This window comes from Saimiri boliviensis, chromosome 13 (genome assembly GCF_048565385.1).
Source record: "Saimiri boliviensis isolate mSaiBol1 chromosome 13, mSaiBol1.pri, whole genome shotgun sequence".
Classification (NCBI taxonomy): domain Eukaryota; kingdom Metazoa; phylum Chordata; class Mammalia; order Primates; family Cebidae; genus Saimiri; species Saimiri boliviensis.
In genome coordinates this window covers 78,612,156-78,637,728 of record NC_133461.1, presented here as the reverse complement: position 1 = coordinate 78,637,728, position 25,573 = coordinate 78,612,156, and the positions used below count along the sequence as shown (strand labels likewise).

The window sequence follows — 25,573 nt, the reverse complement described above, 5'->3', positions numbered from 1 at the left end:
AGAATAAAGTTGAACTTTTACCTTACACCGTATACAAAAATTAACTCAAAATAGATCAAAAACTTAAACATAAATGATAAAACTATAAAACTCTGAGGAGAAAAGTTTCATGATGTTGGATTTGGCAACGATTTCTTGGATACGATGCCAAAGACACAGGCAATAAAAGAAAAAATAGAATAGTTAAACTTCATCAAAATTAAAAACTTCTGTGCATCAAAGGACACTATCAACAGAGTGAAAAGGCAACCCACAGAATGGGAGAAAATATTTGCAAGTCATATATCTGATAAGGGCCAGAATATGCAAAGAATTCCTACAATTCAACAACAAAAAACAAACAACCCAATTTAAAAATGGGCAAAGGACTTGAATAAACATTTCACCAAAAAAGATAACAAATGATCAATAAGCATATGAAAAGATTCTCAATATTATTAATTATTAGGGAAATGCAAATCAAAATCACAATAAGATACCACTTCATACCCATTAAGATGGCTACTATCAAAAAGACAGAAAATAAGTTTTAGCAAGAATATGAAGAAATGGGAACTCTAGTGTGTTGCTGATGTGAATGTAAAATGGTGCAGTAGCTGTGGAAAACAGCATGATATATTGAACATAGAATTAGAATATGATTTGTTAATTCCACTTCTAGGTACATACCCCAAAAAGGTGAAAACAGGGGCTCAAATATTTATACGTCCATGTTCATAGCAGCATTATTCACTATAGCTGAAAGGTGGAAGTAACCTGAATGTTCATCAGCAGATGAATGGATAAACAAACTGTGGTATATCCATAAATGGAATAGCATTCAGTAATAAAAAGGAGCAAACTATGGTTACCTGCAACAATGTGAATGAAGCTCAAAAAATTATACTAAGTGTAAGAAGCCAGGCATAAAAGGAAATATTGGCCAAACGAGGTGACTCATGCCTATAATCCCAGCACTTTGGGAGGCAAAGACAATTGGATCACCTACGGTCAGGAGTTCAAGACCAACCTGGCCAACAGGGTGAAACCCCATCTGTGCTAAAAATACAAAAATTAGCCAGGCATGGTGGTGCACACCTGTAGTCCCAGCTACTCAGGAGGCTGAGGCAGGAGAATCACTTGAACCCAGGAGGCAGAGGTTGCAGTAAGCCAAGATGGCACCACTGCACTCCAGCCTGGGTAACAGTGAGAATCTGACTCAAAAAAAAAAAAAAGTAAATATTATATGGTTCCATTTATCTGATATTTCTAAAGATGGAAAATCAATAGAGACAGAAAGCAGATCAGTGGTTCCCTGGGACTGGTGGGTGGGAGTGGAGACTCTCTGTGAATGGGTCCCCAGGAGCCTTTTGGGGTGATAGAAAATGTTCTAAAACAATTTTGGTGATAGTTGCACAACTATATGAATTTACTAAACTCATCCAACTGTATACTTTAAATGGGTGAATCTTATGATAAGAAAATTATACTTCAATAAAGTTGTTTTTTTTAAGTCACTCGAATTGGTTATTCTTTTCAACACCTAACTGTGTGACCCAAGAGCTTTGCTGTGAAATTCTGAAAGAGAGCAGAGAGGGTTTGCATGGGTGAGGCAAGCAAAATGAAAAAGATCAAATTGTCCACTGAAATGCTTTATGACACCCAGAAGAAAGAATTGCAGGCTTTGGGGGCCGCCCTGTCGCAATCCAAGAACAGACAGAGCCAGGATGGAGCCAGGGTCTCTCCTGCAATGGAGAAGTTGTGAGCAGCAACGTCCTGCCCTTTGCATTTCACAGGTGCTATTTCTCAACCTTCTCCTGGGATATCAGAATGCCAGTGCAAGGTGAAGACAGTCCTGGGGAGAGTGTTTTTCCTCACTGTTTCACTGCCAATTTGCAATGTGCAAAAGACAGGAGAAAGAAGTAGTTTATGGTTAGAGGACTCTGTGTGTGTGTGTGTGTGTGTGTGTGTGTGTGTGTGTGTGTGCAGTTAAACCCATATACGGGCCCATTTGTATGTGTGAGGGGTGGGAAGTGGGAAGATAAAAAATGTGAAGTTTCATCACAATTATATTGCACATTTTTAATTATAGGGAAAAGATAAGAAGGCAATACACTTGAATGCTATTCTTGGTTGGTTGTTAATTTTTAAACTAGGAAATGAATGTTACTTAAAAGGAAAAAAAACTTTCCTTTTTACATGGGTTGGCCCACATGCAAATTGGCAGACAGAATCTGCAAGTAAAGAGAAATGCTTAATTCAAGCTTTTGTGTAATGAAATTAATTTTAATATAAATAAGATTTTAAAAGGATAAAGACAATTTAGAATGCTAATTTCAATTTTTGCTTTACTATTGAAAGAGCTATTAGGAAACAGGGAAACAAAAACACTTTTATTGGGTTAAAACAAAAACTTTCACTAGCTTCATTGGTTTGGAGATCAATGTTCTTTAACACAACAAGAGCAGTATGATGGTTGTTGTCATCTTTGTTTATGATACCAGAAGATGAGGAAGCCTAAGAGGGCAAAAGTAGACTTCTCTGTGCAGATCAGAAACCTAAACAATGCAAGAGAATTCTTTTGCTTGTATTTCCTGAATGGTCAGGTCGATATCACATCAGCCAAATATTTATAGAATTGCCACTTTTCCATTATGCTTTACAGACAAAACAAAGGGTATAATTCACTGTATGGAAAAAATTCATTGAAATCAAATGTAGTTGGAAGTCAAATGCCATTTACAGGCTATCAACCTATGTGTGTCCCAGTTTATACATGTTTAATATCAACACATGTAGGTACCAGTTCACGAATGTTTAAGATATGGAGGGTAATTTCTACCTCTCAGGATTGTCTGGAAAATTTTGTCTGTTTGTTTGTTTTTTGAGACAGAGTTTCGCTGTTGTCACCCAGCGCAATGGTGCTATCTTAGCACACTGCAACCTCCGCCTCCTGGATTCATGCGATTCTCCTGTCTCAAATCTCCCAAGCAGCTGGGATTACAGGTGCATACCACCATGCCCAGTTTTTGTAATTTTAGTAGAGACAGGGTTTCACCATGTTGGCCAGGCTGGTCTCAAACTCCTGACCTCAGGTGATCCGCTCACCACAGCCTCCCAGAATGCTGGGATTATAGGTGTGAGCCACCTTGCCCAGAGTGTCTGGAAAATTTAAGGGTGTAATGTCTGGCAAGGCACTTGCTAAAAATAGGATAACATTCAGCAAATGGTAGATCTTTTCCAACCCATTCCACATCTCACCCATTGTCCACCACCTCACCCAAATACACAAGCACACTTTATAAATCTTACTCTGCAAAGCTTCACTGATAACATCCCACAGAAAAATTAAACAAGTTATTTTCAAGAAGAAATGCCCCACTACACACAAGAAGACTGTAAAGGGCATTCCTGCTCCCAGGGAAGAAGAGCTGGTGACTGGAAACAGCAAAAGAACACCTTATTTCCCTGCCCTCCCCTTGTGCTGGCAGGAGTAGAATTAGAAGATGCCAGAGCACCCAAATCTGGCTACGCATCTGCTGAGTGAAGGGCAGAGGTCAAGGTCACATATTCAAGCTCCATAAGGAAGATTTATCCTGGCAATAATCTCCCCCTAGCCCTGGCCCATTCACGGATGTTGCCCATTGCATGGAAGAGCTTTGTCAGAGGGTGAGGCAGAAAAAGCTCAATGCAATCTGTCCCCATCTTTATAAAAACAATACTTTTTAAAAACACAAAACATTGTTCTTTCTGATAGTGGGGCCAGATGCCCTTTCCAAATATCAACACCTGGAAGAAGCTGCAAAGAGACGGAGCTCTGGTGTATAGAGGACAATCATGACTTAGGGAAAACATTCAGTTGCGATAACAAGTGTCAAAATAATATTGGTTTAACATGGTAGTTTATTTCTCTCTCACATAAGAATTCAAGCATTAAAAATCCAAGGCAATAAGGCACTCCTGCAAAATGAGGAACCCAGGTTTCCTCCTAGCATACAGCCCTGACTGCCTGTTCACATGGTTTCCATTTTGGAATCTAAGATGGCTGCTGTAGCTCCACCATTACATACATGTCCCAGCCAGAAGTAATGGAAAGAGCAGGGAAGGAGCAAAGGCAAGACACAATGCTTCCCTCCTGTTTAAAGGCACAATTAGAAAGTTGCACACATGACTTGGGATGTGTGCACATCCCAGTAACTAAAACCTAGTAACAGAATGCAGCAACCTAGCTGCAAGGGAAGCTGGGAAATGCAGTCTTTCTGTTGGGTGGCTGGTTGTGGAGCACAATTTAGGTGGTGAATTGGTTTGCTGAGGCTGCTCTAACAAAGTTCTGCAAACTGGGTAGCTTAAAACAGCAGAGATTTATGCACTCACAGTTTAAGAAGCCAGAAGTCTGAAACCTCAAGGTGTTGGCACGGTTGGTTCCTTCAGGAGGCTCTCAGGGAGAAACTGTCCCACACCTCTCCCTTGCTTCTGCTGGTGGCTGGCAATTCTTAGCATTACTCAACTTGTGGCTGCGTCATTACAGCCTCTGCCTCCCTTGTCATAGGGCCTTTGTGTCTCTGTATCTAAATCTTTTCTTTTATCAAGACAGCAGCCATTAGATTTAGGGCTCCACCCCCAATCTAGTATGATCTCATCTTAAATTTGATGATGTCTACAAAGTTCCTATCTCCAAATAAGGCCTATTTCCAAATAAGGTACCAGGAGTTAGGACTTGAACCGATCTTTGGAGAAGACACAATTCAACCCACCAGAGGGGCTTCCTGACAAAGGAAGAAAAGGAGAGTGGACACTGAAGGACAGCAGCCCCCTTGCCACAGGACCCCAGGGAGTTGCACTGGAAGACAGCCACTGTGATGTCAGAACACACACCCTGTTCCAGTTGCTTGCAAGTCAACCTGATCAACATCATCTTTAGACACTTCATCTTCCAGGTATGTCACATGGGCTGTGTCCCCAAGCTCATCTGTTCTGCTCCCACAGGTCCACGTCTCACATTGCCCTCCCATGCTCTTCCCCTCAGCCAACCCCTAAGGAAGAAGCTGCTCCCACAGGCCTTTCTCCCTGTCCCAGCCCACAGTGGCTGACAGCTGCCACCTTGGGCTTCCATTATGACTTTTGTGGAACCTAAGCACTTGCCCTCATGGGCCCTTTTCTCTATGAACAAAACAAAACCTTAATTAGATTTTTGTTTAAATGTTTATATCATGCCAGAGTGGGTGTGGTGGTATGCATCTGTAGTCCCAGCTACCTAGGAGGTTGAGTACAGAAGTTCAACTCCAGCCTGGGCAACATGACAGGACCCCATCTCAAAACAATTAAATAAATAAATGCTGTATTAAAAAAGTATTTTATGATTGCATTTGGTATAAAGATAAATGTATTAATGTTATGTACAAAAACATTCTCTTCAACCTAAAAGATTTTTTTTTCTCATCATTTGAAAGAAACTAAAACATTTCCCCAGATCCTTAAAAGTATTGGCACTAGACACTGCCCGGCCTGCTGAATGGATACGTCAACTCTGCTGCAAAAGATTCTGAAAGGGACAATAGAAAAAACCCCAGCCACCAAATCTGACCACAGACTGCTGAGCAGAGTGTAAGTGCCATCTACCATGTATTCCACCCTGCCACTTTGTGTGCTCTCAAAACAACTTGGGAACACGCAACAAGGTCCCAAACAACCCATTGTTAGGTCAGAAAGGTCAGCCTCAGCTGGGTGTGGTGGTTCATGCCTATAATCCCAGCACTTTGGGAGGCCGAGGTAGATGAATTGCCTGAGCTCAGGAGTTCAAGACCACCCTAGGCAACACAGTGGAACCCCATATCTACCAAAATAAAAATAAAAATTAGCCAGGCGTGGTGGCACGCACCTGTAGTCCCAACTACTTGGGAGGCTGAGGTACAGTAATCACTTGACACCAGAAGGAGGAGGTTGCAGTGAGCCGAGATCATACCACTGCACTCCAGCCTGGGCTACAGAGTGAGAATCCATCTCAAAAAAAAAAGAAGAAAGAAAGAGAGAGAGAGAGGGAGAGGGAGGGAGGGATGGAAGGAGGAGGAGAAGGGAAAGGGAGGGAAGGGGAAGGGAAAGGGAGGGAAGGAGGGGAAGAGAGAGAAGGGGAGGGGAGGGAAGGAGAGGAGGTAGCCTCCTCTTGGGGCTGTGAAATAAGCATCCTTCACCTTCCACCATTGATGTCAAACACAGCTCAACTTAAAAACAGTGGCCGCCCATGCAACACAGTGGATACAAGACCTTTATTAAACAATGCAAGAAACCTCTCACCCTTCAGCATCGTGAACTGTTTCCAAAACACAAATCTGAACTATCCCAAAATATACTTAATCCCAAACTAGTCTTCCTTCTTATTTTATAACCCATGTAGATTTCAAAACTATTATTTCCTAATGTATTTAGTTTCAATTCATAAACTGGCTTGCAAGACATGTTTGCTAGGGTGACCAACTCATCTTGGTTGGCTCAAAACTTTCCTGGTCTTGGCACTGTTGCATCCCAGAAAACCTCTTGGTCTCAAGCAAACCAGGACAGTTGGCCAACCTATAATGATATCTAAGCTTCTTCATCCTCTTCCGAATTGTATGTGTTAGACCAACAAGACAAAAATCATGAGAAGCATTTTAAAGTAGTAATTGTTGTTTTGGAAAGTTCAAGTATGGCCAATGCGAAAGCTCAGCAAGGTGTACACAGGCACCCAGTGTGGCCCAACCAGGTCCCCCTGACTCTCCAGGCAATGTTGGATGGGAAGGGGTGGCTATGAGTCATCTCCCTCTTTCCTGGGCTTCCCAGAATATTCTCTTCCATAAATATTTTACATGAAGGAAGAGGATTCGCTGCCAAAGGAGAAAAAGGATTCAGACAGTGGTTCCCAAGCCACAGTGCACTTAGGAATAGCCTGAAGAACTTCTTAAAAATAGACAGGCCTTGTCTCTATCCCCAGAATGTTTAGCTTCGGAAGGTCTGAGGAACACTCTTGTTAACAAGTACCCTGGGTGATCTTGATGCATGTCGTTGGTGGGACTGCACTTTTCAAAACTCTGGATTTGGGGCAAAGCTGTGAAAGTTCCTTCCTCTCCTGTCTGAAGTGAGCAGGACCAGAGCTTACAAGAAAGGAAGAAGTAACTGAATGCAGTAATAAAGAGGTAGGCACTTAGTGTCGGGACTACTGTTATCTAAAAAGCACTTTCTTGTAAATCTTGAGATTGTTGGAATATCTTAGGCAAAGCATATCTGCATTAATCAGGGTAGCTATGCTTTACATACACATACACACTGTGTGGTACATAGATCCACACAGCTGTAATGTAGACACAGATAAAACATACACGAGATAGCAGCCACGAAATTGATTTGTATATAACAGGCACTTACAAGTGTTTATACTTACATATCTATGACATGGTGGTGTGTTTAACATACATAGCAACAAATCAGTAGTCCTGTTTTGACCATGTTAAATCGGAGATGGCCGTAAGATAGCCAAATGCAGACGACAAAGAGGTAGTTGAATCTAGGCACCTACAGCGCTGGGATTTGACCAGGGGTCAAGTTAGGACTAGAGATCCAGATTTAACGAGTTATCTGCACGTAACCCCCAGGGCATCAATAAAACAGAAGCCACAAGGCCTGAGGTTTTCATGCCAAGTCAAGGTCACAGGCCGCATGGCTTTACAACATGAGCTAGGTTCACTAAGTGAAACCAGAAACTAGCAGAGCTTAGGCTATCCATAAACAGGAACTAGAATGTCCTTGTTCATCACCTCAGGGTACAGCTCAAAGGCCATGTGTAAGTAAAAACCCTAATTCAAGGTAACCCTCAGTATGGTAACCCATAGGCCCCAGGCTGAGTCAAGCACAGTCGGTTGCTCCATAGGCAGGCCTCCACAACCCAAGACAAAACAATTTCCACGGACAACAACCCCAGGGGAAGGTGCACTTGTACCAAAATCCCAAAATCACAAAATATATGAGGAAATCCAAAACCAGGGCAGGTGATTTACAAACCCCACTACTACCATCACTCCCACCTCCATCTCCAAAAAAAGAAAAAATCCTATCTAAAGAAGAAGAGATAATAGAACAATCTGAAAGAGACTTTGAAATCAGCACAGTTGGAAACAAAAAATTCAGAGTTTTGAAAAAAAGTAGGACATGCTGAAATTGGTGTTTTGGAATGATTAGAGCAGAAATGACATGCAGAATTAAATGGAGAGGAATGGGATTGGAAGCAACAAGACCAGCCAGGAGGCTTCATGCAATCTACCTATAGGTAATACTTTCTCTCTCTCTCTCCTGAAGTCCCATAAAATTTAACTGGCATTTCTCTGATGACCTTATGACCTCACCAACTTTATTTCTTGTTTTATAGTTGCTTGCACATATATAAGCCATATAAATGAACTCATTGAACTCAATGCTCCTTGGAGTGATGTGTTTGTGTAGATAGATAGTGCATGGATAGATAGATGATGGGTGGATGGATGGATGGATGAATAAATAGTAAATAGAGTATAGATAGATAGATACATGAATGGATGGATAGATAGACAGACAGACAGACAGATAATCTTTCTGTATCCCCCACAGCACCTAACACAGTGTACTAGGCACATGGAGATATTTCATAAATGTTTCATAAATAAATTAACCAACAAATAAACAAGAGTCATGTGGAAACTGATTGATCAGAACCTCTACCTTGAACTAAAGCACAAAACGAAGCTGACGGCCCACCATTAATTCATCTCCTAGGACCTGATAGGCTCCCTAAACTGGCTGTCTTCTTCTTATCCCATGGGTACATCATCTATTAATGCATTTAAAAATCAGCTGAATTCAGTGACAGCTTAAAGCCCTGTGGCACAGATGAGAATCTTTTGCTATGTGTGGGTCTCCCTGGTGCAGATTGCTATACAGCCTATCTTCCTTTTCAAATTGATTGTCAGTCCATAAGCATTTGCCTATAGGTTACAGCAGGCCTAGCCCTAAATCTGACTACTGTATTTCTAATTAGGTAGAACCCTTCCCCTTCCCTCTTTAAGAAAAAAGCCATAATGCAATGACCCAGCCTTGGGAAACAGGAATAACTTAGTGACTTGCACAGGGACACAAACCTGAATAGCGGAATAACAAAGATTTCAGGACCCCCTGAGAGGCCTAGAGCCTTACTTATCTCCAGAGCTTTCCTATATGATGATGGTGACAATCATGATGATAATGACACAAAGCTGTCTTTTATTGAAAATCTAATATTGCCAGCCATCATCGTAGGCATCTTCAATACAATCTGGCATATAATCCTCACAAGAATCCAGTAAGGAAGGTACAATCATGCTGTCTTAGTCAGTTTTATATTGTTTATAACAGAATACCAAAAACGGAATAATTTATAAAGAAAGGGAATTTCTTAAAGTCATGGAGGATGAGAAGTCCAAGGTCAAGGGGGTGTATCTGGTGAGGGTCTTCTTGCTGGTGGGAATTCTCTGCAGAGTCCCAAGGAGGCTGAGCACGCTAGCTCAGGTCTCTCTTCTTATAAAGCCACCAGTCCCACTTTCATGGTAACGCTCTAATTCATTGATTCATGAATGGACTCCTCCATTCATGAAGGTAAAGCCTTCATGACTCAATCACCTCTTAAAGGCACCACTTCTTAATACCCCCTCATTGGGGATTAAATTTCAATGTGAGTTTTGGAGGTGACAAACATTCACACTGCACATGCCCATTTTGCAGATGAGAAAACTAGAGATGAAAGAAGTTACATAAGTTGCCCATCGTAAAAACCTAGTGTCAAGGCCAGGATTCAAACCCAGGTCAGCCTGAATGTAGTTTGTGTCCTTCCCACTTCCCCGCACTGCTTCCTGGGCCGATGCTCATGTTCTAGTGAAACAGCGAGTGGCACTCAGCCACTTTGAGTGATTGTCTCAAGGACTTCAGATGATAGACATGGGCTTTAGAGCTGGAATTGTTTCCTAGGAAACTATAAACACACACAGGCATCAGCTTTCTGTGTTTTGAGTCTAATCTTAACCATGGCTTGCAGGGAAAGACTAACTAAACCTGATCTCATCTTGCTGCCTCCATTTCATTCTAGAGAGAATGAGCTGGCCCAATCTAGTTCCTGATTTTTCTGTCCCCATTGCGAGATCAGGTACTTACCTTCACAGCCAAAATAACTGCAAACAAATAGTTCTGAAATGTTAATGATCTTCTTGGGGGCTACAGAATAAGGCCATAATGGGGAAAGAGTATTCACAGCACGTTCTAATACCTACACCGTTGAAACGTCCATTGCCAGTGCCGTCCAAACTCATTGTACTGGCTTGCTTTTTAGGCTCAAATTAACTACAAATTAATTATTTGAAATGATTTCAAGAAGCTTAAGATGAATTATTTTCTTTATGATGACTCTACAAACCATATGATCACCAACAAGACAATCAGAGAAGGGAGAAGTAAGTTGTGATCCATTCACAATGTGGAATATTATAAAGTTGTAAAAATAGATGAATTATAACTCCTTGCAACAAGATGGAGGAAACTTAGAAACATAATGTTGGTTGAAAAACCGAATCTCAGAAACTTACATACAATATATGGTAAATCTTAAAGGTGTTTGCAAATTTTTTGACACCCTATCTTTCCAAAGATGGAGGCTAATTTCCCTTTTCTTGAATGTGGGCCAGATTTAGTGACTCATTTCTTTTTTTTTCTTTTTTTTCTTTTTTTTAATTTTTTTGTAGAGACGAACTCTCATTATGTTGGCCAGTCTGGTCTCAAACTGTTTGACTCAAGCAAGCCTCCCACCTCAGACTCTCAGAGCATCAGAACTACAGGTATGAGCCACCAAACCTCACCTAGTGACTTTTTTTTTTCCTGAGACAGGGTCTCACTTGCTGCCCAGGCTGAAGTGTAGTGGGGCAATCTCCTCTCACTACAATCTCCACCTGCCAGGTTCAAGTGATTCTCCTGCCTCAGCCTACCAAATAGCTGGAACTACAGGCATGTGCCACCATGCCTGGCTAATTTTTGTCTTTTTAATAGAGACAGGGTTTCACCATGTTGGCCAGGCTGGTCTTGAACTCCTGGCCTCAAGTGACCCGCATGCCTTGGCTTCCCAAAGTGCCAGCAATAAAGGCATGAGCCATCATGCCAGGCCCCAGTGACTCATTTCTAATGAACATGGAAAAAGTGATGGTATGTGACTCCCACAACTAAATCAAAAAAGATATAGCCACTTCTGCCTTACTCTCTTATATCATTTGTTCTAGAAAAGCCAATCACAGCCAGATGTGGTAGCTCATGCATGTCTGTAATCTGAGCACTTTGGAAGGGCAAGGCAGGCAGATCACTTGAGCTCAGGAGTTCAAGACCAGCTTAGCCAACATGATGAAACCCTGTCACTACTAAAATACAAAAATCAGTCAGATGTGGTGACAGGTATCTGTAATCCCAGCTACTCAGTAGGCTGAGGCAAGAGAATCACTTGAACCCAGAAGGCAGAGGTTTCAGTGAGCTAAGATGCTACCACTACACTCCAGCCTGTGTGACACAGTGAGACACCCTCTCAAAAAAAAAAGAAAAAGAAAGCCAATCACTAGTCATCAAGACCTTTAAGCAGCCTGTGGAGAGGCCCATGTGGAGCACTTGGTCTTCCTGCCAATATCTAGCAACAACATGCCAGCCACGAGTGTGCCACTTTAGAAGAAGATTCCCCATCGCTAGTCAAGCCTTCAGATCACTGTATCCCCTACCAACATCTGACCTCAACCCCATGAAAAATCCCAAGCCAGTATGAGTTCCACTGCAGCAGACTTAAACGTACCTGCCCAGCAGCTCTGAATGGAACAACAGAGCTCACGGCTCAGCACTTGAGCTCCTATAAGGGACAGATTGTCTCCTCAAGCAGCTCCCCAGTCCCCATATATTCAGAGACACCTCATAAAGGAGAGCTCAGGCTGACATCTGGTGGGTATCCTTCTGGAACAAAGATAACAGAAGAAGAAACTGGCAGCAACCCTTACTGTTCTGCAGCCATCGCAGGTGATCCCCAGGCAAACAGGGTCTGGAGTGGACCTCCAATAGTGTTACAGCAAAGGGACCTGACTGTTAGAAGGAAAACTAAAAAACAGAAAGAAATAACTTCATCATCAACAAAAAGGACGTCCACTCAGAGATCCCATCTGAAAGTCACTGACCACAAAGACCACAGATAGATAAATCCAAAAGATGAGAAGAAACCAGTGCAAGGATGAAAATACCCAAAACCAGAATGCCTCTCCTCCTCCAAGGGATCACAGCTCCTCACCAGCAAGGGAACAAGGCTGGATGGAGAACGAGTCTGATGAATTGACAGAAACAGCCTTCAGAAAGTGGGTAATAACAAACTTCTCTGAGCTAAAAGAACATGTTCTAACCCAATGCAAAGAAACTAAGAACCTTGAAAAAGTTTGATGAAATGCTAACGAGAATAAACAGCATAGAATAATATAAATGAATTGATGAAACTGCAAAACACGACATGGGAACTTTGTGAAGCATACACAAGTTTCAATAGCTGAATCGAACAAGCAGAAGAAAGGATATTAGAGATTGAAGATCAACTCAATGAAATAAAAGAAGAAGGCAAAATTAGAGAAAAAACAGTAAAAAGAAATGAACAAAGCCTCCAAGAAATATGGGATTATGTGAAAAGACCTAATCTACATTTGACAGTTGTACCTGAATGTGACAGAGAGAATGAATACAAGCTGGAAAACACTCTTCATGATATTATCCAAGAGAACTTCCCCAACCTAGCAAGGCAGGCCAATATTCAAGTCCAGAAAATACAGAGAACACCAAAAAGATATTCCTCAAGAAGAGCAACCTGAAGGCACATAGTCATCAGATTCACCAGGGTTGAAATAAAAGAGAAAATGCTAAGGGCAGCCAAAGAGAAAAGTTGGGTTACCCACAAAGGGAAGCCCATCAGACTCACAGTGGATCTCTCTGCAGAAACCCTACAAGCCAGAAGAGAGTGTGGGCCAATATTCAGCATCCTTAAAGAACTTTCAACCTAGAATCTCATATCCAGCCAAACTAAGCTTAATAAGCAAAGGAAAAATAAAATCCTTTACGAACAAGCAATTGCTGAGAGATTTCATCACCACCAGGACTGCCCTACAAGAGCTCCTGAAGGAAGCACTAAACATAGAAAGGAACAACCAGTACCAGCCACTCCAAAAACGTACCAAATGTTCAAGAGCATTGACACAATGAAGAAACTGCATCAACTTACGGGCAAAACAACGAGCAAGCATCAAAATGGCAGGATCAAATTCACACATAACAATATTAACCTTAAAGGTAAATGGGCTAAATGACCCAATCAAAAGAAACAGACTGGCAAATTGGATAAAAAGTCAAAACCCATTGGTGTGCTGTATTCAGAAAACCCATCTCACATGCAAGGATACACATAGGCTCAAAATAAAGGGATGGAGGAAGATCTACCAAGCAAATGGAGAGCAAAAGAAAGGCAGGAGTTGAAATCCTAGTCTCTGATAAAATAGACTTTAAACCAACAAAGATCAAAAGAGACAAAGAAGGGCATTACATAATGGTAAAAGGATCAATGCAACAAGAAGAGCTAACAATCCTAAATATATATGCACCCAATACAGGAGCACCCAGGTACATAAAGCAAGTTCCTAATGACCTACAGGGAGACTTAGACTCCCAAACAGTAATAGTGGGAGACTTTAACACTTCACTGACAATGTTAGATGGATCAACGAGACAGAAAATTAATAAGGATATCGAGGACTTAAACTCAGATCCGGACCAAGCAAACCTAATAGACATTTACAGAACTCTCCACCCCAAATCCACAGAATATACATTCTTCTCAGCACCACATCACACCTACTCTAAAATTGACCACATAATTGGAAGTAAATCACTCCTCAGTAAAAGCAAAAGAATGGAAATCACAACAAACAGTCTCTCAGACCACAGTGCAATCAAATTAGAACTCAGGATTAAGAAACTAACTCAGAACTGCACAACTTTATGGGAACTGAACAACTGGCTCTTGAATGTTGACTGAATAAACAATGAAATGAAGGCAGAAATAAAGATGTTCTTTGAAACCAATGAGAACAAAGACACAACATACCAGAATCTCTGGGACACATTTAAAGCAGTGTCTAGAGGGAAATTTATAGCAATAAATGCCCAAATGAGAAGCAAGGAAAGATCTAAAATTGACATCCTATCATCAAAATTGAAAGAGCTAAAGGAGCAAGATCAAAAAAACGCAAAAGCTAGCAGAAGACGAGAGATAACTAAGATCAGAGCAGAACTAAAGGAGATAGAGACACACACAAAAAAAAACCCTTCAAAAAAGTAATAAATCCAGGAGTTGGCTTTTTGAAAAGATCAACAAAATAGACAGATCACCAGCGAAATTAATAAAAAAAGAGAGAGAGAGAAGAATCAAATAGATGCAATAAAAAATAAAGGGGATATCACCACAGATACCACAGAAATACAAACTATCATCAGAGATTACTACAAACAACTCTGTGTACATAAACCAATAAACCTGGAAGAAATGGGTAAATTCCTGGACACTTACACCCTGTCAAGCCTAAACCAGGAAGAAGTCAAAACCCTGAATAGACCAATAACAAGGGCTGAAGTTGAGGCAGAAATTAATAGCCTACCATCCAAAAAAAGCCCAGGTCCAGATGGCTTCATAGCCAAATTCTACCAGACATACAAAGAGGAACTGGTACCATTCCTTCTGAAACCACTCCAAACAATCCAAAAAGAGGGAATCTTTCCCAAATCATTTTATGAGACCAACATCATCCTGATACCAAAACCAAGCAGAGACTTAACAAGAAAAGAAACTTCAGGCCAATATCCATGATGAACATAGATGCAAAAATATTCAATAAAATACTGGCAAACCCATGGCAACAGCACATCAAAAAGTTTATCCATCACGATCAAGCAGGCTTCATCCCAGGGATGCAAGGCTGGTTCAACATACACAAGTCTATAAATGTAATCCACCACATAAACAGAACCAAAGACAAAAACCACATGATTGTCTCAACAGATGCAGAGAAGGCCTTTGACAAAATCCAACAGCCCTTTATGCTAAAATCTCTCAATAAACTAGGTATCGGCAGAACGTGTCTCAAAATAATAAAAGCTATTTATGACAAACCCACAGCCAATATCATATTTAATGGGCAAAAACTGGAAGCATTCCCTTTGAAATCTGGCACTAGACAAAGATGCCCTCTCTTACCACTCCTATTCAATATAGTATTGGAAGTTCTAGCCAGAGCAATCAGGTAAGAAAAAGAAATAAAGGGTATTCAATTAGGAAAGGTGAAAGTCAAATGGTCTCTATTTGTAGATGACATGGTTACATATTTAGGAGACCCCATTGTCTCAGCCCAAAATCTCCTGAAACTGATAAGCAACTTCAGCAAAGTCTCAGGATACAAAATCAATGTGCAGAAATCACAAGCATTCCTATAAACCAATAACAGACTTAAAGAGAGCCAAATCAAGAACGAACTGCCATTCACAATTGCTACAAAGAGAATAAAATACCTAGGAATACAATTAACAAAGGATGTAAAGGACCTCTTCAAGGAGAACTACAAACCACTGCTCAAGGAAATAAGAGAGGACACAAACACATGGAAAAACATTCCATGCTCATGGTTAGGAAGAATCAATACTGTGAAAATGACCATACTGCCCAAAGTTATTTACAGATTTGATGCTATCCCCAACAAGTTACCTATGACCCTCTTCACAGAACTGGAAAAAACCACCTTAAACTTCATATGGAACCAAAAGAGAGCCCGCATAGCCAAGTCAATTCTAAGCAAAAAGAACAAACCTGGAGGCATCACACTACCTGACTTCAAATTATATTACAGGCTACAGTAATCAAAACAGCATGGTACTGGTACCAAAACAGAAATATAGACCAATGGAACAGAACAGAGGTCTCAGAGGCAATGCCACACATCTACAACCATCTGATCTTTGACAAACCTGACAAAAACAAGCAATGGGGAAAGGATTCTCTGTTCAATAAATGGTGTTGGGAAAACTGGCTAGCCATGTGCAGAAAGCAGAAACTGGACCCCTTCCTGACACCTCACACTAAAATTAACTCCAGACGGATTAAAGACTTAAACATAAGACCTAACACCATAAAAACCCTAGAAGAAAACCTAGGCAAAACCATTCAGGACATAGGCATAGGCAAGGACTTCATGACTAAAACACCAAAAGCATTGGCAATAAAAGCCAAAATAGACAAATGAGATCTAATTAAACTCCAGAGCTTCTGCACAGCAAAATAAAATAAAATAAAATAACGATTAGAGTGAACTGGCAACCAACAGAATGGGAAAAAATTTTTGCAATGTACCCATCTAGCAAAGGGCTAATATCCAGAATCTACAAAGAACTAAAACAGATTTACAAAAAAACAAACAAACAAACAAACAAATCAATTCAAAAGTGGGTGAAGGATATGAACAGGTACCTTTTGAAAGAAGACGTATATGAGGCCAAGAAAGATATGAAAAAATGCTCATCATCACTGGTCATTAGAGAAATGCAAATCAAAACCACATTGAGATACCATCTCACACCAGTTAGAATGGCAATCATTAAAAAATCTGGAGACAACAGATGCTGGAGAGGATGTGAAGAAATAGGAACACTTTTACACTGTTGGTGGGAGTGTAAATAGTTCAACCATTGTGGAAGACAGTGTGGCGATTCCTCAAGGACCTAGAAACAGAAATTCCATTTGACCCAGCAATCCCATTACTGGGTATATAGCCACAGGATTACAAATCGTTCTATTATAAAGACATATGCACATGTATGTTCGTTGCGGCACTGTTTACAATAACAAAGATGTGGAACCAACCCAAATGCCCACCGATGATAGACTGGACAAGGGAAATGTGGCACATACACACCATGGAATACTATGCAGCCATAAAAAAATGACGAGTTCGTGTCCTTTGCAGGGACATGGATGAATCTGAAAACCATCATTCTCAGCAAACTAACACAAGAACAGAAAATCCAACACCGCATGTTCTCATTCATAGGCAGATGTTGAACAATGAGAACACGTGGACACAGGGAGGGGAGCATCACACACTGGGATTTGTTGGGGGAGACTAGGGGAGGCACAGCAGGGGTAGGGAGTTGGAGAGGAATAACATGGGGAGAAATGCCAGATATAGATGATGGGGGGATGGAGGCAGCAAATCACATTACCATGTATGTACCTATGCAACAATCCTGAATGTTCTTTACATATACCCCAGAACCTAAAGTGCAATAAAATATATTTAAAAAGAAAAATTTAAAAAATTTTAAAAAAGAAAAATACCAAGCCAGAACCACTTCTAAGTTCATGATCCATAGCTAAGCCACTTCCAAGTTCATGATGCATGAAAAGTTGTAAGATCAATATTTATCATCTGAGGTCACCAGTTTTGGTGATAATTTGTTATGCAGCAATACAAAACTAATAAACAATATAATACCATATTTTTAAATATTTTTTCTGCAGTTTGTAGCAATCATTTTTTATAAATATCAAAAGCAAGAAATTGTTTATACAGACATGTACAGGCAATAAACTGTTTTTTAAGTGTGAGAATATTAAAATATCATTCCACTGATAACAACTGGAATGCTTAGATTAGTTACATAAAACAATGGTACAAAAGCATCAGAGAGCAACAGAATTTGGCAGGACTGGTGCAGCCAAGAGCACATAGATAAAGGAAGTGAGGTAAGCCGTACATCTGACTCTGATTTTTCCTTTATGTCACTTGCCATTTCAGGATGTGGAGCAATAAAGGCTGAAGGCAGAGCATCAGAGAGGCTTGCAGAAATCTCACTATACTAGAGAGTCAGAGGTTGGAGTTCAAGGCCCATCAGTGAGGAAGAAACCTGATAAATACTTCAGGATTTTAGTTGAGATTGCTAAAGAGCTATGCCCCTAAAAGTGAGTTAAGCTCTAGAGGTAAGAGAGACTAGCCTTAGGAATCTTGGAATATGCCCTAGGCACAGCTAGAAATAGACCAACTCTAACAAAGCTCCTAGACCTATCCTCAATTGCATCAGCATGAAACTGAGAGTACCTTATTTCCCTGACATAATGTAATAACCTTTGATGGAAGATAGCTAGAGAATACTATTTTTTATACATGATGTCTAGATCTCAGTGGAAAATTACTAGGCATGCCAAGAAATAGGATCAAATGACTAAAAACCAAGAGGGGAAAACAAAAAATGGAACACAGTGATGTAGATATTGGAGTTATTAGACAGAGAGTTTGAAATAACTATTATTAATATGTTCAAGGAAATAAAAGAAAGGAAATTTTACCAAAGAACTGGAGTCGGCTTAAAAAAAAAAAAAAAGAAAAGAAAGAAAGTCAAGTAAAACCAGAAAAATCACAAGGTCAGGAGTTCGACAACTGCCTGGTCAACATGGTGAAACCCTGTCTCTACTAAAGATACAAAAAATTAGCCAGGCGTGGTGACAGGAACCTGTAATCCTAGCTTTTCAAGAGGCTGAGGCAGGAGAATCGCTTAAACCTAGGAGGCAGAGTTGCAGTGAGCCCAGATCATGCCATTGCACTCCAGCTTGGGCAATAGGGCAGGACTCCATCTCAATCAAACAAACAACAAAAAAAGTCAAATGAAAATCTTAGAATTAAGACAATAAAATTACTGAAATTAAGAATTGAATAGATGGGTTCAAAAGCAGATTAGACATAGCCAAGACAAGATAGTAAAAAACAGAGACAAAAGAATGAAAAATGGAGCCGGGCATGTTGGCTCACACCTGTAATCCCAGCATTTTGGGCAGCCAAGGCGGGCGGATCACCTGAGGTCAGGAGTTCAAGATCAACCTGGCTAACACAGTGAAACCCCTTCTCTACTAAAAATTCAAAAATTAGCCAGGCATGGTGGCACGCACTAGTAATCCCAGCTACTTGGGAGGCTAAGCCTGGAGAATCACTTGAACCCGGGAGGTGGAGGCTGCAGTGAGAGGAGATCAAGCCATTGTACTCTAGCCTGGTGACAGAGCAAGACTCTGCCTCAAAGCAACACAAAACAAAACAAAAGAATGAAAAGTTGGAAAAAAAATGTAATTGGCCAGGTACGGTGGCTCACACCTGTAATCTCAGCACTTTGGGAGGCTGAGGTAGATGAATCCATTGAGGTCAGGAGTTTGAGACCAGCCTGGCCAACATGCAAAATCCTTGTCTCTATTAAAAATATAAAAATTCGCTGGGCATGGTGGTGGGTGCCTGTAATCCCAGCTGCTCCAGAGGCTAAAGCAGGAGAATTGCTTGAACCAGAAAGCAAACATTGCAATGAGCCAAGATTGTGCCACTACACTCCAGCTCGGGCAGCAGAGTGAGACTCAATCTCAAAAAAAAAAAAAAAAAAAAAAAGTAATTGCTATAAAGGCATGGTAAAAACATCTAACATATTTGTAATTGGGACCCAGAGACCCAGATGAAGAGAAGAATGGGATAGAACCAATTTTTAAACAAGTACTGGCTGAGAATTTTCCAAAATGATGAAAAACATCAAGCTACAGTGCAAAGAATTTATCCTCATACCAGACAGACAGACAGACAGACAGACAGACAGACAGACACACACACACACACACACACACACACACACACACACACACCCCTAGCTATATCACAGAAAAACTGCTGGAAACAAAAAACAGAAAAATTTTAAAAGCAACCAGAGGAAAAAACCCACATTGTTTTCAAAAGAGCAACAATAAAACTGACAGCTAAGCAAGAGAAAAAATGGATAGTTAAAGAAAATTGTTAAAACACTGAAAGAAAATAATTACCAACTTAAAAATGCTACACTCAGTGAAAATATCCTTCAAAAGTGAAGGCATAGTAAAGATATTTTAGGGCAAACAAAAACTGAGAGAACTTATTGTTGGCATAGCTACATTCAAAGAAATACTGAAAGAATTTTTTCAGGCAGAAGATAATCCCAGATGAAATCAGTAATGCAAGATGGAATAAACAGGCCAGGCACAATGGCTTACACCTGCAATCCCAGCACTTTGGGAGGCCAAGATGGGCAGATCATCTGAGATCAGAAGTTCTAGACCAGCCTAGCCAACATAGTGAAACCCCACTGCTACTAAAAATACAAAAATTAGCTGGGTGTGACAGCACATGCCTGTAGACCCAGCTACTGTGGAGGCTGAGGCACAAGAATCACTTGAATCCAGGAAGTAGAAGTTGCAGTGAACCGGATTGTGCCACTGCACTCCAGCCTGGGTGACAAAGTGAGACTCTTGTCTCAAAAAATATATATATTTTTAAAAAGAGAAGGAATAGCACCAAAAAGGTAAAATGTATGGATAAATCTAAATTAATATTTACTATATAAAACAATAACACTAATGTCTTCCAGAGTTCAAAATTTATAGAGAATTAAATATATGTTAACAATAGCACAAAAAGCAGGAGAAGGGTAAACAGAGTTAAAGTGTTTTGAGGTTCTTGCATTGTCCAGGATATGACATACGTACAGTTGTTCCTACTTATCTGTTGGGGATTTGATCCAGGACTTCCTGCAGACACCAAAATCCACAGATGTTCAAGTCCCTTACCTAAAATGGCACAGTATTTGCCTATAACCTATACACATCCTTCCATGTACTTTAAATTATCTAGATGACTTATTATACCTAATACACTCTAAGAGCTATGTAAATAGTTGTTTCACTGTATTGCTTAGGGAAATAATAACAAGAGAAAAGTCTGTACATGTTCAATACAGATGTAACCATCCATTTTTTTCCCCCAAACATTTTTGATCAAAGGTTGGTTGAATCCACAGATGTGGAACCCATGGATATAGAGGCCAACTCTAGTAATTTAAGATTGGTTATAACAAAATAATCATACATGTTGCAATCTCTAGGCTAATCACTGTGTTCACTTTGGCAGCATATTCATCAAGATGGGAAGAATACAGAGAAGATTAGCATGGCCCCTTGAGCAAAGATGGCATGCAAATTCTAGGGTAATCACCAAAGAATAATAGAAGAATGTACAGTTAACAAGCTTTAGAGTAGGGAAATGGAATGATTTTTTAAATACGTTAATAATCTGAAGAAGGAGAAAAAGCGGAACAAAATTAACAAAAAAAAATAGAAAGTAAATTATGATGGATTTCAATCATAATGTCAGTAATTAAATATAAGTGGTCCAAAGATGCCAGTTGAAAGACAAAGATTGTGAGACTGGATAAAAATGAACCTCAAATATAAGGATACAAAAAGAAAAGTTGTGTGGCAGTTTTAAAACATAGCCACAAATCCTTCGGCACTCCTCTCATTAAGAGATGGGGTCTGTCTCCCTTCCCCAGTCTGTGTGGGCATGTGATTCCTTCAACCAATAGAGTACGGCAGAAGTAATACTGCAGGACTTTTGAGGCAAGAGCATAAAAGTCTACGCAATTTATGCTTTGTTTGGTGGAACAGTCACTTTTAGAGCTCTAAGCCACTGTGTGAGAAATCTGACTACTCAAGGCTGCCACGTTATAAGGAAGTCCAAGTAGGCACTAAAATCCATAGTCCTAGCTGAGTCCAGTCCCAAATTAGCCCAGTCCAGGTACCAGACATGTTATTGAAGAAGTCTCCAGATTCTAGCCCCCAATAATTTACATCTTTCCAGCCAAGACTCCAGACAATGTAGAACAGATATAAAGTGTCCCTGCTAAGCGATGTCCAAATTCCTCACCCATAATAACAAGCATAATAAAATGTTCGTTGGTTTATGCCACTAAATTTGGGGGTGGTTTGTTACGCAGCAGCCCAAAAATGGAAAAAGTTGAAGCTAAAAGGATGAAAAACATATACCAAGCAAACAATCAAAAGAAAGCTGCTGTAGCTAGACAAATATCAGACAAATAAACTTTAAGGCAGGCAGTTTTACTGAATGATATTTCCTAACAATAAAGGATCAATTTAATAAAAAAAAAATTCAGCCTAACTTTGTATACACCTAATAACATAGCCTCAAAATAAAGCAAAAACTGACAGAACTCAGGGAGAAAAACTCAGATCCACACACACTGTTGGAAATTTTAACATACCTAAGGAAATTTTAAATTACTAAAATAATTCAGAGAATATCTTTGACGGCCATGAAATTGAGCAAGAAGTCCAAGGCAGAAAGATAACTAGGAAATTTCTGGATATTCAGAAATTAGGGAATATACTTTTCTAAATAACGCATGAGTAAAAGTGAAAAAATAACTCATGAAAATATCGAGTTTCTAGTCAACAACAAAAAATACCATGAATAACAAGAAAAGGCAAGTCACAGAATAGGAGAAAATATTTGCAATATATACATATGGAAATTAGAAAACATTTTGAACTGAGTGGCAATGAAAATAACATGTCACAAGTTATTGGACACAACTATGGCCGGGCGTGGTGGCTCACTTCTGTAATCCCAGCACTTTGGGAGGCCAAGGTGGGAAGATCACTTGAGCCCAGGAGTTCAAGACCAGCCCAGCCAACAGGAAAAAGCAAAACCCCAGCTCTACAAAAAATACAAAAATCAGCTGGGCACAGTGGTGCACACCTGTAGTCCCAGCTGCTCAGGAGGCTGAGGTGGGAGAATCACTTAAGCCCTGGAGGTCAAGGCTGCAGTGAGCAGTGTCCATGCCTCTGCTCTCCAGCCTGGGCTACAGCATGAGATCTTGTCTCAAAAAAACAAACAAACAAAAAAGAAAACAAAAGTTATTGGATGCAACTAAAATTGAGACAAAGGGAAACGCATAGCTCACTAGAGCCCACTGCAACTACCAATATGGCTAGAAACGTTTTTTAACAATACCAAATATTGGAAAACTGTTTAAAGTATCTATGATAGCATGTACCTACCTGGTGACATAGCAACTAAACTCCAGTTATACCCAACATTAATAAGTAAATATGTGCCCCAAAAGATAAGGACAGGAGAATTCATGGCAGGTTTCTTAATCACAGCCAGAAAACAGACACAACACAAATGCCCATGAATAATAGAATAAGTGAATACATTGCATGGTTTATTCTACAGTGGAATACTCCTCATCCACAAAAATGAATGAACTACTGCTGCATACAACACTATGGAGGAATCTTACAACTAGAATGCTGCCAGCCCGAAAGACAAGAGTACATGCTTCACAATTCCAAAACTAATCTACAATGGCACAAATCAGAACAGTGGCTACCTTGGGATGCGGGTGGAGGGAGGATTGACTGGAAAGGGATGTTTCTAGAGTACAAATAATATTCCATGACCCAATCCAGGTGTATACTGCGTAAGTATACACAGCTTACATAAGTGTATACTGGGTAAAAATTAATCAAGTTGTACATTTAAAATGTGTGCATTTTAGGCCGGGCGCAGTGACTCCTGTCCATAATCCCAGAACTTTGGGAGCCTGAGGCAGGTGGATAACAAGGTCAGGAGATCGAGACCAGCCTGGCCAACATAGTGAAACCCTATCTCTACTAAAATACAAAAAAAAAAAAAAAAAATCCGGGTGTGGTGGTGTGCGCCTGTAGTCCCAGCTACTCGGGAGGCTGGGGCAGGGATATCACTTGAACCCAGGAGGCGGAGGTAGCAGTGAGCCAAGATCACGCCACTGCACTCTAGCCTGATGACAGTGAGACGCTCTCAAAAAAAAAGGAAAAAATCTGTGCATTCCAGAAAGTGGCCTGAGGTCAGGAGTTCTAGACCAGCCTGGCCAACATAGTGAAACCTCATTGCTTCTAAAAATACAATTAGTTGAGTGTGGTGGCGGGTGTCTGTAGTCTCAGCTAGTCAAAAGGCTGAGGCAGGAGAATCGCTTGAACCCAGAAGGCAGAGTTTGCAGTGAGCCGAAAGCACGCCACTGCACTCCAGCCTGGGCAACAAGAGCAAAACTGCTTTTTTTTTTTTTTTTTTTTTTTTTTTGAGACGGAGTTTCGCTCTTGTTACCCAGGCTGGAGTGCAATGACGCGGTCTCGGCTCACCGCCACCTCCGCCTCCTGGGTTCAGGCAATTCTCCTGCCTCAGCCTCCTGAGTAGCTGGGATTACAGGCACGCGCCACAAATCCCAGCACTTTGGGAGGCCGAGGCGGGTGGATCACGAGGTCAAGAGATTGAGACCATCCTGGTCAACATGGTGAAACTCCGTCTCTACTAAAAATACAAAAAATTAGCTGGGCAAAACTGCTTCTTAAAAGAAAAAAATTAAAAATTTAAAAAATTCCGGAAAGTGTTCATTTCTGGAGGAGAAACAAGAAGAGAGAAGAGGAGAGGCTAACATTTATATATTCAACGCATACACCCTTTGGTATGCATCAAATATTAAACGCTAACAAACACATGATATTAGTAAAAACAAATTCTTCAAATATTTACCACCCATTTACTGAACTGGGGAAGAATTTTAAAAGAAAAATGAATATAAATTATTCTCACTGATGTTTAAATACAAGAAGACAACTGCATTAATTTAATAAGTGCCCTCCTAGCGTCATGCTGATTGTACCTTCAAGAGACCACTTTGCATGACGTAGGGCCATAAGCATGACAGGCATTATTGAATGCATACTGTCTGTAGGGCACTGTTGTGAATGCTTTACATGCATTTAATTGTCATATAACCCTATGAGGCCGGTACTGTTATCACCCCAATTTAACAGATGGGGAAACACACACAGGGAGTTCAAGTGATTTGCTGGTGGCCTCACAGCAGGCAAGCCGTCGAGAGCCAGCATTTGAAGCCTGCCTTTGAATGGCTGTCTGGTTTCAGAGCCTACTCACGCTACATCTGCACCACTCTGCCTCTTGTAAGGAGTGCATCTCCCATTTCTGGGAGTTTTCCACCACACCCCTGACTTATGAAGAGGACTGCAATGGAGTTGCAGGGTGTCCAGAGAGAGGGGCTTGTGATGTATCTGTAATCACAATGGCAATGAATTACATTGTCATCACTGCCAATAACAATAATAGTAACCACAGAGCCCACATTGTTCTGTCACAGAGTATATTAAAAAGTTGTGATGATGAAACAGTTAACAGGTTTTTTTTAATTCCAGACCTTCACTAAGAAATAACCTGGATCAGCTGGGTATGGTGACTCACGCTTGTAATCCAGCATTTTGGGAGGCCGAGACGGATGGATCTCCTTAGGTCAGGAGTTCCAGACCAGCCTGGCCAACATGGCAAAACCTTGTCTCTACTGAAAATACAAAAATTAGCCTGGAGTGGTGGCATGTGCCTGTAATCCCTGCTACTCAGGGAGCTGACACAGGAGAATCGCCTAAACCAGGGAGGCAGAGGTTACAGTGAGCTGAGATCATACCACTGCACTCCAGCCTGGGTGACAGAGTAAGACTTCATCTCAAAATAAATGAACTAAGAAATAACCTAGATACATTATCTTTTCTCTCTGAATTCTCTCC

General features: G+C 40.6%; 1 long non-coding RNA gene and 1 other non-coding gene across 2 annotated transcripts in view; one reads left to right on the top strand and one right to left on the bottom strand.

Moving 5' to 3' along the window:
- LOC141580833 (uncharacterized) overlaps positions 1-25,573 on the bottom strand; it is a 193,524-nt gene that overhangs the window by 105,455 nt on the left and 62,496 nt on the right. The gene's annotated exons all lie outside the window — the stretch shown is intronic.
- LOC120361565 (U6 spliceosomal RNA) lies at positions 21,050-21,157 on the top strand. The gene has a single exon (XR_005577742.1). It is a non-coding gene; the product is annotated as a U6 spliceosomal RNA (small nuclear RNA).